Source organism: Saimiri boliviensis, chromosome 11 (assembly GCF_048565385.1).
Source record: "Saimiri boliviensis isolate mSaiBol1 chromosome 11, mSaiBol1.pri, whole genome shotgun sequence".
Taxonomy (NCBI): domain Eukaryota; kingdom Metazoa; phylum Chordata; class Mammalia; order Primates; family Cebidae; genus Saimiri; species Saimiri boliviensis.
In genome coordinates this window covers 51,961,608-51,976,784 of record NC_133459.1, presented here as the reverse complement: position 1 = coordinate 51,976,784, position 15,177 = coordinate 51,961,608, and positions in this window count along the sequence as shown.

Genomic DNA, 15,177 nt, shown 5'->3' with positions numbered 1-15,177 from the left:
CTTAGAAGGGCTGGGGAAGAATCAGCAATAGAAACGTAGACAGCTAGGCCAGTGAGAAAACAGGCCATTATTAATTCCAGAAAATGGTAAAAGCATGAGGAAAAGAAACTAATCAGATTACAGGACTTGGATTAGTAAATATTTACATAGCCATGACAACATAAATACAGATTATCGATTTAGTGAAAACGTATGTGCTCTAACTACCAGGAGCTGGGGGAGAGGCAGTGTGGGAGCCTCGGGAGAAAGGCAGGTTCCCACTGCCCTGCCCTCAAAGCCAAGGGAGACGTCTCTCGGAGGGGCTGACAAACAGCATTTGGAGCACGCTGGACTGAGGCATGACAGGGAAGGCAGAGCAGCTTGAGGGCATGAGTGGCTGCTTCTAGAAAGTGGAGCTGGGTTGGAACTGGCTGAGATGGGGATAATTTGAGGACTGTTGGTTTTCTTTCTTGGCCGATAGTTCCATTAGATTTTTTGAAACAACATTTTTGTGTTACTTTAAGAAAAATAGACATTAATGATCAGTAGGTATAATTAATCCATCCTGGCAGAGAAGGCACGGAGGCTCACCGAGTCTAAGGGGCTTGCGCAGCCCTGGCATGGCCAACTCTGGAGGGAGCCGGAGCCTGCCACTGCCAGGCCACTCTTGGTGCCAGTGACCAGAGCGTGACTGCAGGGAACAGGAACACGGCGACCTTGCCACACTGACTCTCAAGGGGCAAGTCCAGTTGACCCTCCAGCCCTGGAAGAACAGCTTCGAAAAAGTTCCTTCCATTTACATTATGGCTGGTGAAGTCATTTGAGCTCAGAAGAAACGTATGACCATATTTGTATTTATCTGATCCAAAAGCTTTACTTTCAAAGACAGGGAGAAACATGGGACCAGGGGAAATTCTTCTCAGTGACCGTGAATTCCCAGGCCACACAGCAGGGAGGACGATTTCCATAATATTCCACCTTATTCTGCACACGTTTCCAGGAAGCCTTTGATGCTGGGTTTAGAAAGCAACGCAGAGCTCTAAAACAAATCAGCTGCTCCTTTCCTCCCCTTCCCCACCACCTCCATCTCCATTCCCATGGAATTTTGCAACCTCAGCTGCCCCCACCCCACCATTGCCTCCTTCCCAACCTGAATTCCAGTGGGGACAGCTCAACACTAGAGTCTGGGGTTTAGGGGTGCCAGGGTTCCTGCCAGGAGTGGGTTCACAGAGTTTACCAGCCATGGGAGTCCTCAGGCCGGTGGGAGACTTTCAAGTAGAAGGACCGTTGCAGAGCCGAACGGTGTGAGACGTGCCCAGGCTCTCCCAGCCCGTTTCAGGTTCAGAGGCCTTGGCAAGGGCTCCGCCCCTCCATATCCGAGCGCCGGCCCGCCTTCTGTCACGCTGTCTTCTCCCTGGCCCTACTCTTTTCAGCCTTGCCTCTTGCTTCCCGGCCTTTGTCCATGTGGTTCCCTCTGTCTGGAACACTCTTCCTTCCCAAGGGCAGTGATCCCGTGGCACTCACTGCTTGCGGTAGGGGAGTGTCTCCCTTCCAGGCTGCAAGTCTTGGAGGCTGGACTGGTTGTAAATTCTCTCTGAGCCCCCTGGGCACAGCGAGGGCTCCCCGTAAAGTGAAAGTGGGTTGATGACTGTTAAAGGAAGAAAGTGACAAATGTGACTTTGGGGCCTGGCAGCCGCAGTCCAGCCTCGTGCCTTGGACAAGCCACCTTCACCTATAGAGTGGCTTCTCATAGGGCTGTCTCATGCCCCAACCCTGCCTTCAGATCCACTTGGGGCAACTACTCCAAATGCAGATTCCTGGCCTCCTCCGAGAGCTTCTACCATTGGAAGCCCCTGCACCAGGGCTGCGTTTGGGCTCAGTGCTCTTCCCGTAGGGCGATCGCCTTTCACTGGACAGGTCTGTGTATCTGCAGCCCCTAACCCCGGTCCCATGCGATTTCTGCCTGGGTACTCCCAGCGTGAAAGCATGCAGTGGCCTGTGCCTCAGTTTCCTCGCCAGCACAGTCATGGTGACTTCCCAGGTGCTTGTGGGGGTCGGGTCGGTGAATAAACATCCTCAGAGCCAGGAGGCGACCTTGCAGGCAAGGACACTCACAGGGCCCCACGGGGCACGGGTGGGGCCGGGCAGGGAGGCACAGGCCCCGTGGGACCTCTCTCAGCCCGCGCCCCTCACCGTGCCTCCACTTCCACACCATCCGGGTGAGGAGGGCACCGCCACGGACCAACGGAAACGGGGGCCCAGAGGGCACTGGCAGGACCGGCCGCAAGTCTCTGGCGGAAGACAGGAGAGACCCTGCTTCGTGGAAACTGAGATTGCCGTGGCAGCTCGCATCCCCACGGAAACCCTGAGACGAGTGCGGCCAGGTCTCTGCAGTGGGCTGGGTCCTGGCGCCCCCTCGCGGCCGCTCCTTTGCCTTCCCCACTGGACCAGCAGTTGGAGGTTTGACGCGCTGTGGAGTGGGGGGGTCGGGTCCCGACGGGTGGGGGCGCCTGACAGGCTGTGGGGGCTGTCCCTGGTGGTGAAAGGGGCTAGAAGCCTCGGTCTTCCCTTGGTGTCACTGTGCGACCTTCGACAAGCCCCTGGTCATAATAAATAAACCCCGTCCTCAGGAAAGATCAACCTTGGAGGCTGCTGATCCCCGCCGGTCCTCACAGCCCCCTTCCCTGCCTCCTCCTCCCTGTTCCTGTCTTCCTGGTATAGCCTAATTTGTAAAGGCTGCGTTGACACTCACTTGTCTCTTCCTTCCTGCCTCTTGGTCACCCAACACCCTTGTTCTCCTTAGTCCCACTCTGCCCACTCCCAGGCCCCAGGCCCCTCCCGCCTGTCCCTGCTTTCTTCCCATCCTCTGGCTGCCTCCTTCTCAGGCAGACATCCCTGTCCACAGACACCCTGCCCCTTAAGACTCCACAGCACATCCATGCAGACAGCACCCCCTCCAACCCCAGTGCGGGGTGCCCTCCTGAGCTCAGCCCCGGGAAGCTGCCCCCACCCCTCCTTCAGCTTCTCACAGACGTTCCTGCTCAGCACCCCAAAACCCTTCTCCTACTTTCCTGTCCCAACACGTCACCTACTTGGGCCAGAGATCTGGGCGTTGTCCTGATTCTTGGCTGAGACTCCCCTAAGACGGGGTCTCACAGGCTCCAAATGGCACCTGGGTCTCCAGAGCCCCCTCAGCAGACAGCACATCTCACCCCTGTGAGCTGGCTCCATAGCTGGGTGTGCTGAGTCTCCTGGCAAGAGGGATAAAGTGAAACTGTGCCCTCCTGACCAACAGACAGGGATGGGAGCTGGCCCAGCCCAGGCCCCCCGTGGCCTCACCATGCGCTGTGCCTGCCCTCCCAGGACTCCAGGCCTCTGCACATGCTGTTCCTTCTGCCTGGGACACCCTTCTATGCATTACCAATGGCTTCTTGTTCCTCGACACCAAGCCGGTGTGTCATTTTTGAGAAAGCATTCGCTGAAGCCCAGGCTGGTAGCCTCTAAGACAGCCCGTGATCCCATGTGACCTGGCCCCTGCCTCTCAGCCCCTGAGAGTTTCTGTTAGCTCCTCAAATATGAAAACTTCGTTCCCACCTCAGAGCCTTTACACGTGCCGCTTTTTCTGCCGAGACCCGCCTCTGTCTACCCTGTGCCCAGTTTCCACCCAGGAAAGCTTCCCTGCCTCTTCCAGCAGACCAGGGGCCTCCCATGTCCCCCAGTCCCAGGCTTCCTGAATCCCAGCACTGGTCCTCGGGGGTCAGTGTGCACGCATCTGTCTCCTATGGAAATAATGCTAACCCTCCCCAGTACCTGCAGTCCCACGGAGACCTAAGCACTTTCCATACATTCATCCTCCATCACACGTCATAACCCCATCGTCACCCTTGGTTGCAGATGGAGAAGTGAGGGCCTACATCCTCCATCCAAGGCCTGAGTCCAGCACACGGTCTGTGACAGGGAGGGCTTCCCGACCCAGAGCTCTGACAGAACAGACCCTCCAAATCTGGTTTGAATGGAAAGCAGCCTTGGGCCACTCCCACCCCTGCCAGCCCCGGATGAAGGCCGGCAGCCCCTTTTATGCTGTTTATTCTTTTGAACGAATTGTGAGTTTTACAAGATATGCAAGGCCCGTGGTGGCAAACACATGTTCTCATGGGCACAGGGCTGTGAGTGCCGAAAGCCCCCCAGGCCCCTTCTGCCCTGCTCTGCTGCACCTGGGCCCCCTTGAGCAGGGTCACATCCTAGCTGCCACATGGCCCACTCCAGAAAGAGGCCGAAGCTCCCCCACCCCACCCCGGTGTCCCCCTCACACCCGTGGCTCCCACACTCACGGACATGACTCCCTTCCCCTCCACAGGGTCTGCAGCCTCACAGCAGCCCAGGAGAGGGCGCCGCTATCATTCCCCTGGCAGAGAAGCAGCTTAGAGAGGGGAGGTAAATTGTCCAAGGTCGTGCGGCGACTCACGCCTGTAATCCCAGCACTTTGGGTGGCAGAGGTGGGCGGATCACAAGGTCAGGAGATCAAGACCATCCTGGCCAACACAGTGAAACCCCCGTCTCTACTTAAAATACAAAAATTAGCTGGGCATGGTGGAGTTCACCTGTAGTCTCAGCTACCCAGAGGCTGAGGCAGGAGAATCACTTGCACCTGGGAGGCGGAGGCTGCAGTGAGCCGAGATCGCCCCGCTGCACTCCAGCCTGACTGACGGTGGAAGGGCGACACAGCCAGACTCCGTCTCAAAAAACAAAAAACCGAAAACTTGCCCAAGGTCACACCGCTGGGAGAGACGCTGGGAATTAGAATTCAGGTCTCCTGCCTCCAAATCTGGTGCTGCCTGCAACGACATCATCTGTGCCATCAAGGCCAGGAAAGCAGAAAAGCCTGTGTCCCTTGTGCCCAGCGTGTTGCCCTGCATTTACACTGAAGGAGCGGGAAGCCCTTGGAGGCAGAGACGCTGCATTCCAGGCCTGCCTCTGCTCCTCGGGAAGCCACTCACCTCCCCAGGCCTTAGTTCGTCCTTCTGAAAACAAACCAACCCCGCGCTCTGTGTCCCCCAAGCTTCAAAGAGCACAGCCTGGCTGAGTGGCCTCTGGCACCCTCACCCTTCCCAGTCACACCATCCGGATGGCGACTGTCCATGAGAAGGTTCCTCACATCCTCCTCCCACCACTGTTCGGGTAGCCCTCAGAAGCGTCCAAAACAGCTGAGGATGTTCTAATCGAACACGCATTCTCCAGCCAGGACTTTCATTTTCAAAATAAGGTGTCAAGTGCCCCATAAACCGTGAAACTATATCAAGACTCAAAATGAGGCAACCCCCTCTTTTCTGAGGGCCATATTTGGGGAGAAGCGCTCGCCTCATGGACGCACACACAATAGCGGCCCCTCCTCAAGGGCCTAGTGGAGCGCTCTGGCCGCTGGAGACCTCCTTTGGGGCTCGGATCCTGACACACTTTGAGGCCTGGGGCGTATTCAGACCTCCTTGGCACGGCGTTCTAGGCCTTCCCACATCTGCTCTCAAACCACTTCCAGCGCCTCTCTTGCCCCACCCTCTCACCCTGTGCTGCAGCCACACCTGCTGCAGCCCCTCCCTGAGCCCCCGGGAAGACTTTGCCCTCAAGGGGACAGACGCTTGCAGGTGAGGGCTACAGAGCCCGATGGGTTGGGGCAGGCATCTGCGAAGATGCCATCGAGCTGAGCCAGAATGAGGACGAGCCAGGTACGGAGAGCATTCCTGGGAGAGGAAACGGCAGGAGCAAAGGCCTGAGGTGGGGACCAGCTTAAGGGAGTGGAGAAAGGCTGGTGTGGCTGGTGTGTGGTGGGCGAGAGAGGAAGAGGAAAAGAAGGTGCGGGACAGGTGGACCCACGGTAGCGTCCGCAGCAGCCCTGCTCCCGCAGCATGCCCACATTGCAGAGGCAGAGGGTGGGAACCCTCGGATGCCCCCTGGAGCGGCCTGCAGCAGGGAAGGCAGCAGCACTCGGCCACACCCGCTATGGGGGCATGTGAGCAACACCGTATTCAGTGACTGCAGCCGAAAACAGCTGTTCAAAAGACTGTCTAGAAATACACATGGACGCAATGAAATCCAACAAGTAAAGCCAGCGCAGGAGGCACAGGGATTCCAGGTACTGGATGCCGAGCCCGGTGAGGTGAGAGTCAATGGGGGCCCGATGGCTGGAAGTCAGATACTATCTGGGCCTGGATTTTATCTGGAGCGATGGATGCATGGGTGTTTATCTCATTATTAAAAACAAACAAACAAATAAATAAGTGAAGGTGGGCCACGCCTGGACCAATGATGAGTGTGTCTCATGTACCAACCTGGTGGGGGCCAGATGGCCCCAAATCTCAAGTCCCAGGCCAAGGGTTAGGGGGTTATTTGAAGAGTAGCAGAGTCCATTGGCAGGCTGGGGACAGGGGACTGACCTGACATGTGGCATGTAGGGCTGGTTACTGTTCCTCTGCAGCTCACATGCAGATGCAGCCTCCACCCTGCTCTGTGTGCAAGGGGCTGACCCCACAGACTGCATCTCCTGGCTCCTGCACTCTCTGGCTCCCACTAGGAGACCAGCAGGCAGGAGGTGGCAGAATTTGGAATTCTCTGAAAGATACATGGCTGTACCTTGCACCACCTGCCGATAGATAAGAAGCATGGCACTGGCAGGACCTCTGGACTTTGCAGGCTGCCTACACCACAGCTGGGGATGCAGCTCTGACCTTCCTGGGGAACAGGTGAGGTTGCCAGTTTTAGAGGGGCTCCAAGTAAGAAAGGGCTCTGCATTAGGTCCAGCTCCAGCGCGAGCTGCCCTGACACACGGGCCCGTGACCCAGCAATGCAAGGGAGTGTGGAGTGTCTCGGGAAGGCTGGGTGGCGGGTGGGCCTGGAGCGCCCCCCAGTGTCACAGCTGGAGCCCTGAATGCTCTACTCATCAGCCGCTCTTCCACATTGGAAAGGCGTCAGTCTGGCTTCTGGCCCTGGTAGAGACCAACCCCAATGGCCACGGGACACCAAACAGCTGTGTCCTGAGCTGCTGGCTAGATGTCTTCCTGTCCCACATAAGATATTCATGTCCCACATAAAGGCCCACCAGAAGACAATCACTGCAGAGTTGTGCACCCACCTCTGCCCCCAACGACTCTCCTTTCTCCTCCCCAGCTCTGTGGCCCAGGAGGCTGACCTTTAGGGACTGCATTAATGGGCGTTACAGCTCTCTGGCTTCTGGGCGGGCTCAGCATTGAGGAGCCACAGCGGGAGACTGGAGGGTGGGGGAGAGAAAACTTTTCTGCTCCCAGCGCCCTTCCTGTGGGCTGTCCCTGGCTGGGAGTCACGGCTGACTTCTCTACAGGACTCTCTCCCCAGGTTCCACCCACCGCCGCATCCCCGCACCCCTCAGGCCTAATGGTAAGGGTGCCCTCTAGGCACCGCAGTCCCTCGTTTCCCATTTCCTGTCACGCCTTTTTACTAGTTCCTTTATTACGTCCCCTTACATTGTCTTCATTTGAATGTACTATCGGTGTCCTACTGTATGACGATCCAAGGGCACATCACAAACCAGCTGTGCAGGCAGAATTCTAACGTGGCCCCACGAGCCCACCCCTGGCACACATGGCCATAGAATCCCCACCCCTTGAGTCTAAATATGATGGGACAGTCAGTTCTACATTACATCATACAAAACCATCATAGCAGACTGGAGATTGTCCTGGCTTTGAAGAAGCAGCTGCCTGTGTTGAGAAGGGCATGTGGCTAAAACAAGAGGTGGCCTCTAGGAGTTAGGAGTGACTTCCAACCGGCAGCCAGCAAGAAAACAGGACTGCGCTCCCGCAACTGGAAGGAGCTGAATTCTGCCGCCAACCTGCGTGAGCCCGGAAGAGGACCCTGGGCCTCGGAGGAGATTGCTGTTTTGGCTGACACCTTGATTTCAGCCTGGTGAGACTCTGAGCAGAGAACTCAGTTATGCTGCTACCCAGTTTCCCCAGTTTCTGACCTACAGAAACTGTGAGCTAGTAAATAGACGTTGTTGTAAGCCACTGCGTGTGTACCAATTTATGGCAATAGAAATGGATACACTAGGAGAGAGATCCAAGATGGCTGATCACTAGCAGCTCGGGATTGTAGCTCCCAGTGAAAGCACAAAGAACGAGAGGACGCCACACCTTCACATGAATTCTTGTTGTTCACGCACCAGGAGATTCCCAGCGGAGGAGCCCCACGGGTCACCAGTGCGACTCTTGTGACCGGCGAGGCGGTTTTGCCGGCGCCTCGGAGCGTTGGTTCTTGGTGCAGAGTCAGAAAAGCACCATCAATCTTAACGCCACTGATTTAGTCGGCGCAGTGGGTTGCTCAGATTTCGGCGCTGAGAATCAATAAGCTGGACGTCCACTCAGAAACCCAATTACAAAGACGGTAATTATAAAGACCACAGATGGATAAATCTACAACGAAGGGAAGAAAACAGCCGAAAAAAGGCTGAGAATACCCAAGATCAGAACGCCTCTCCCTCAGCAGGGGATCACAGTTCCTCATCAGCAACGGAACAAGGCTTGATGGAGAACAAGTGTGTTCCAATTACAGAAGCAGGCTTCAAAATGTGGATAATAAGAAACTTCTGTGAATTAAAAGAACTTGTTCTAACACAATCTAAAGACACTAAGAACTTTGAAAAAAGGTTTGACAAAATGTCAACAAGAATACACAATTTAGAGAGGAAAATAAGTGAATTGATGGAGCTGAAAAACACAATACGAGAACTTCGTGAAGTATGCACAAGTTTTAACAGCCGAATTGATCAAGCAGAAGAAAGGATATCAGAGGTCGAAGACCAACTCAATGAAATAAAACGAGAAGACAAGATTAGAGAAAAAAGGATAAAAATGAACGAGCAAAGTCTCCAAGAAATATGGGACTATGTGAAAAGACCTAATCTATGCTTGATAGGTGTACCTGAATGTGACGAAGAGAATGAATCCAAGCTGGAAAATATGCTTCAGGATATAATTCAGGAAAATTTTCCCAATTTAGTAAGGCAGGATAATATTCAACTCCAGGTAATACAGAGAACACCACAAAGATATTCCTCAAGAAGAGCAACTCCAAGGCACATAATTGTCAGATTCACCAGGGTTGAAATGAAGGAGAAAATACTAAGGGCAGCCAGAGAGAAAGGTCAGGTTACCCACAAAGGGAAGCCTATCAGACTTACAGCAGATCTCTCAGCAGAAACCCTACAAGCCAGAAGAGAGTGGGGACCAATATTCAACATCCTTAAAGAAAAGAACTTTCAACCAAGAATTTCACATCCAGCCAAACTAAGCTTCATAAGTGAAGGAAAAATAAAGTTTTTTGTGAACAAGCAAGCACTCAGAGAATTCATCACCACCAGGCCTGCTTTACAAGAGCTTCTGAAAGAACCACTACACATAGAAAGGAACAATCAGTATCAGTCTTTCTAAAAAAAATACCAAAAAGTAAAGAACATCAATATAATGAAGAATTTACATCAACTAATGGGCAAAATAGCCAGCTAATATTAAATGGCAGTATTAAACTCACATATATCATTATTAATTCTAAATTTAAATTGACTAAATCCCCCAATCCAAAGACAGACAGGCAATTTGGATAAAAAACTAAAACTCATCAGCATGCTGCATCCAGACCCATCTCACATTCAAGGATACACAAAGACTCAAAACAAGGGATGGAGAAAGATTTACCAACCAAACAGAGAGCAAAAATAAATAAATAAAAAGCAGAAGTTACAATTTTTGCCTCTGATAAAATAGTCTTTAAAGCAACAAAGATCAAAAGAAGCAAAGGAGGACATTATATAATGATAAAAGGATCAATGCAACAACAAGAAGAGCTAAAGATCCTAAATATATACGCACCCAATACAGGAATACCCAGACATACAAGACTTATAAAGAGACTTAGACTCCCACGCAATAATAGTGGGAGACTTCAACATTAATATTAGACAGATCAATGCGACAGAAGATTAACAACGATATCCAGGACTTGAACTCAGATCTGGAATAAGTAAACGTAATTAACATTTATAGAACTCTCCACTTAAAATACACAAAATATACACTCTTATCAGTACCACATCATATCAACTTAGAAGTTTAAACGAAATGTTGGTTGGCTCCTGGTTTGTTATTCTCTTCCCTCATTTTCTTTCATGTCTCCATTATTAAGGACAATTATAGGCATACCCATATTTAGACTACATTCTAGCCCGGGCAGCAAAGCAATACCCCCATTCTCTCTCTCTCCCTCATCCTCTTTCTCTTTCTTCCTCTTCTTTATTCTTTTTCTTATTATTATTTTTTTCTTTCTAAAAATAAAAAAAAATAAAAATAATAATTTGGAAAAAAAAAAAAGAAAGAAATGGATACACTAGGTTTTATCTGCTCCTCCAAATCATAGAGTCGGGTTTGAGCAGCCCCGGTGAAAGGAGACCCTCCTGTGAGCAGCGGCGCTCAGCATGCAGAATTCTTAGCATTTAATGGAAATACATGCACAAAATTGAGCTGGAACAAGTCCAGAAGTTACAAGTAAATTATACGAACACCTGGCCTAGCTTCCCTTGAAACCTGCTCCTGCTTCTTTTTCATGTCTTTTGTGAAATTCCCTTTGACCAGTTAACAGAAGAGAAACCTCTAGAAGCCTGGCTTAGAAATGGCTGTGCATGGTGTGCCAGCACTCACCAGAAACATGGAGGCTGCATGACAGCTCCACTTGGGGGCTGTCCCAAAAGACAGTGGCAAAAGGAGATCCTCCCATAGGCAGATAACTTAATTGGTTCCTTCCATTGCCCACTTCAGTGGAAGAAAAGCTAGCCTGAGCTATGGATTTGCATCAATGCATGGGTAGGGATTTATGGGTGCTCAAGGAATGGGAAAAAGATTGGAAAACTGGTGATAAAAATGTAGGTATGTAGCTAGATCTCTCAAAATAGGCATACCAGCACTTTGGGAAGCCGAGGTGGGGGGATCACTTGAGGCTCGGAGTTCAAGACCAGCCTGGGCAACATAGAAAGACTCTATCTCTACAAAAATAAAGAATAAATAAAAATTTTTTAATTAAAAAAATTTTAAGGCACAGTATGGGAAGATATTCATGTCCCACATAAATGCCTACCAGAAGATAATCACTGCAGAGGCGGCTCTCAATAATTAGGTGAATAAGAGGACCCATCTTGTGGACATCAGTTAATCTATTTGCCAGCTAGTCCTGTCCTTGTTCAAAGGGCTCATGAACTAAGTGACCATCAAAGCCAGTGTCTTAGTCTGCCTGGGCTTCAGTAACAAAATACTACAGGCTGCGTGGCTGACACGACAGAAATGTTTTCTCCAGTTCTGGAGGCTGGGAAGTCCAAGAACAAGGTGCCAGCAAGATGGGTTTCATCCTGAGGCTCTTTTCTGGGCTTGTAGGTGACCACCATCTCGCTGTGCTCACATGACCTCTTTGTGTACACCAGGGTGGGAGGGGGAAGAGAAAAAGGGGGAGAGAGAGAGGTGTCAGGGAGACACACACACACACACACACACACAGAGAGAGAGAGAGAGAGAGAGAGAGAGAGAAAGAGAGAGAATGCACTCTGGTGTCTTTTTTTTTTTTTTTTTTTTTTTTTGAGGCAAAGTCTTACTCTGTTGCCCAAGCTGGAGTGCAGTGATGTGATCACGGCTCACTGCAGCTGTGACCTCACAGGCTCCAGAGATCCTCTCACCTCAGCCTCCTGAGTAGCTGGGACTACAGCCATGCCACCACACCTGGCTAATTTTCTTATTTTCTACGTTTTTGTAAAGACAGGCTCTCACCATGTTGCCCAGGATGGTCTTGAACTCTTGGGCTCAGTAATCTGCCCTCCTCAGCCTCCCAAAGTGCTGGGATTACAGGCATGAGCCACCCTGCCCAGCGGCCTTTTCTTTTAAGGACCCTAATCCTATTGGATCAGGGCCTCATTCCTATAACCTCATTTAATCTTAATTAGTGCTTAGAGTAATCTTGACCCCATCTCCAAATACAGTCACTGTAAGTTAGGCCTTCAACATGAATTTGGCGAGGGAGACATAAGTATTCAGTGCATAACCATAGGGACAGGGTTTTCTCACAGGCTTAACAACACAGACTTCCTTCCACCAAATCTGCCCACTGCTGCTGAGAGCCCAGGCTGCCAATCACACAGACCAGTGCTGCCCACTCGGCGCCATTCCTCAGGAAACCACGGTGACGGCAAGTTGATGACACGGAATGGTTTCCATCAGGAGGGGTGTTGCAATTCATCCCCTGGGAATCTGGACAGAGATTTGCCTTCTCTGCTGGATGCTTCTGCCAGTACTGCCATCTGTGGCCATATGGAATGCCTTACCCTTCGCCACACTGCCTCCAACCCAGGGACTTAATGGATAGTGAGAAAAGGATGGCCACAGGCTTGCACCTAGCAGGTAGGCTGGGGCATGGCGGAACAGCCTGCAGAAGCTTCTGCCGCAGAGCAAGTGGGGAGGCAGCACCCTGTGAGGCAGGGCCCAGTTCTGGGGGAGTGGGTGTCCTTAGCCAGGGACCAGTACATTGTGCTGTCTTGTCTCCCGCCACGAGTGTCCCCAGTCCTTCTTTTTTTTTTTTTTTTTTTTTTTTTTTTCTGAGACGGAGTTTTGCTCTTGTTGCCCAGGTGCCCAGGCTGGAGTGCGATGGCACAATCTCCGCTCACTGCAACCTCCGCCTCCCAGTTTCAAGCGATTCTTCTGCCTCAGCCTCCCAAGTAGCTGGGATTACAGGCATGTGCCACCACACCTGGCTAATTTTGTATTTTTAGTAGAGACAAAGTTTCTCCATGTTGGTCAGGCTGGCCTCGAACTCCCAACCTCAGGTGATTTGCCCGCCTTGGCCTCCCAAAGTAAGATTACAGGCGAGCCACCGCGCCAGGCCCAGTCCTTCCTTCCTTAATAACAGCTTTATTGAGATGTAATTTACACGCCACGTAAATGTCCTTTTTAAAGTAGTCAGTGAGATGGGTTTCAGTTGTGCCACCATCACCACAGCCCCTCGTCCCTGCACCTTAATGACCCGCTTCTGGAATTCTTGTTTCCCATCTCTGCAGGGTAACAGATAATGATGGAACTCTGCCCAAATTGCCTTCGGATTCTTCTTTTCCCATTTTTGGGCCTCCTAGCTTTGAGGTATTTTTGTTTCCGGCAGCCACGTGTGAGGCCCTTTTTCAGAGAACATCCCTTGGATTCCCAGAGCCCGCCGGGTGCGCTGGCTCAGGCAGCTGGAGGTGGCTGGGAATTGACTTCACCACTGGGGCAGCCCTTCACCCCGGGGGGAGTCAGAGGCTGACAGCCAAGTTCCCCTGCCTCGTGGCCACCTAACCCCCAGGGGTGTGCACATGCCAGAGCTCCCGTGTGCTCAGGCTCAGGCTGAGACCTGCCTGAACTTGGGCTCTTCCTGGGTTCTTCCCCTCCCCTGTCCTTCTTCCCCTTCTCCCTGACTGTTCCCTGCTGGGAGCACTTTCTTAATAAGTCACCTGTGCATGAAACCTTATCTTGGACTCTGCTTTTGAGGAGCCCAAACTCAGCAGGGTTGGAGGTCCTATTCCTCAAAAGCTTCCACCAGGAAACACAGTTGTGATGCCGTTACCTTAGCAAGCAGGGCTACTGTTGGTCACTCGGACTCTTTGTGCTATTGAGCTGACAGGCAGACAGTTACCACAGTGCCCTGGGTGGCAATCACCATGCAGCAGCTGGGCTCTGCTGACTGATGAGAGAAAGAGAGCTTTGCCTGGGACCTGCACGTCCACTGAGGTTGGGGAGAGGTGCTTCCACGTCCTCTAACTGCCAGGGGGAAAGTGCAGCAGGCAACCAAGGCGGGCTGACTGGGGACTCAGGCCTGGCAGGGTAGAAGAACTGGCTCACCTACCAGGTACAGAACTCCCACCAGCCGAGGGGCTCTGAATGTGAGAGAGCAAGAGATGGGCGCTGGGACAAAGAAGCCATGACTACTGACTTCCGCTTGTCCATCAGCCGCAGACCCAGTGACTACAGCCACTGCCTGCAGCCTGCGTTTATTGGTTGATTTATTTCCCCCACCTCCTGTCGTGGAGGTAGGGCTCTGGTTTAGGCTCCCGGTGGGAGTGTGACTGAACTGCCATTGCTCCATGCTGACTCGGTGGCTGATGTGCTCCGTGTCTCTGCCCCCATTTTGGAGACTAGAGTTTCTTGCTCTGAAATAAGGGCGTTGAGCAGCAAAGGGGTGGACTGTGCTAGTCCTGTCTGTCTGCCCCTCCCCCGCCTGTTCTGCACCCTTCTCTGTCCTGTTCTTTGCCCCATGCGGCTGAGCCAGGGAGTGTGAATAGCCTCGCCCAGGCCCCTTGGCCCTCTGCTGTCTGCTTGAGTCCGGACAGTGGATGGCACTAGCAGGAGACAGAGGGTGGGAGGGGAGCCGGGAGCACGGACCCTTCTGTGTGCAGCGCTGCTTTTCCTGGCTGCAGCCACGTGTCTTCGTGAGCACAGCCACACAGGGCAGAGCTTCCTCCCCGGGCTCCTGTTTGCTCTGGGCTCTGGGAACACTAGCTCGTCTCTTCGGCCCTGGGGTGGTCACAGGTTCCTGCTGCAGCATCTCTGAGGGCCCAGTATCTCTTGTTGTTTCCCTCAACCCTGCCCACAACTCTAAGAGTTGGTGACCTGTGATTAATCGAGAGATTGAATCTCTTGAACCTTCCAAGTTGGCCTGTTTCCTACCAAAACCCCTGCTGCCAGGACACCTTTTAGACATGCCGTCAGAGAGGCTGAGACAACAAAGGAGATGCAAGTCCAGAGCCCAGGTGAGCCCTCACTGCACACAAGATGGAGCAAGAGCATGGACCTGGATGAGCAGCCAGAGGAGGAGCACCCACGAGAAGAAAGGAGGGGCTGGGGCCCAACAGCCAGAGGGCAGGCAGAGAAGGAGGAGGATGGATGAAGGAGGAGCAGCCCAGGAGGAATAGAATGAGAGGAGTGTGCTATCTGAAGTCTAGAGAAGAGTGTGCAAAAAGCAGCAGGAAGTCAAGGAAGCAGACGACAGAGAACTGACCACTGATTTGGCCACGAAGTTGTGGCTGGTGATCTCAATCAGTGGGTGAAACGCGATCCTTACCCTGAAGCGAAGATGAAGTGCACAGAAGAAGCAAGGACAATGACGTCTTGAAGA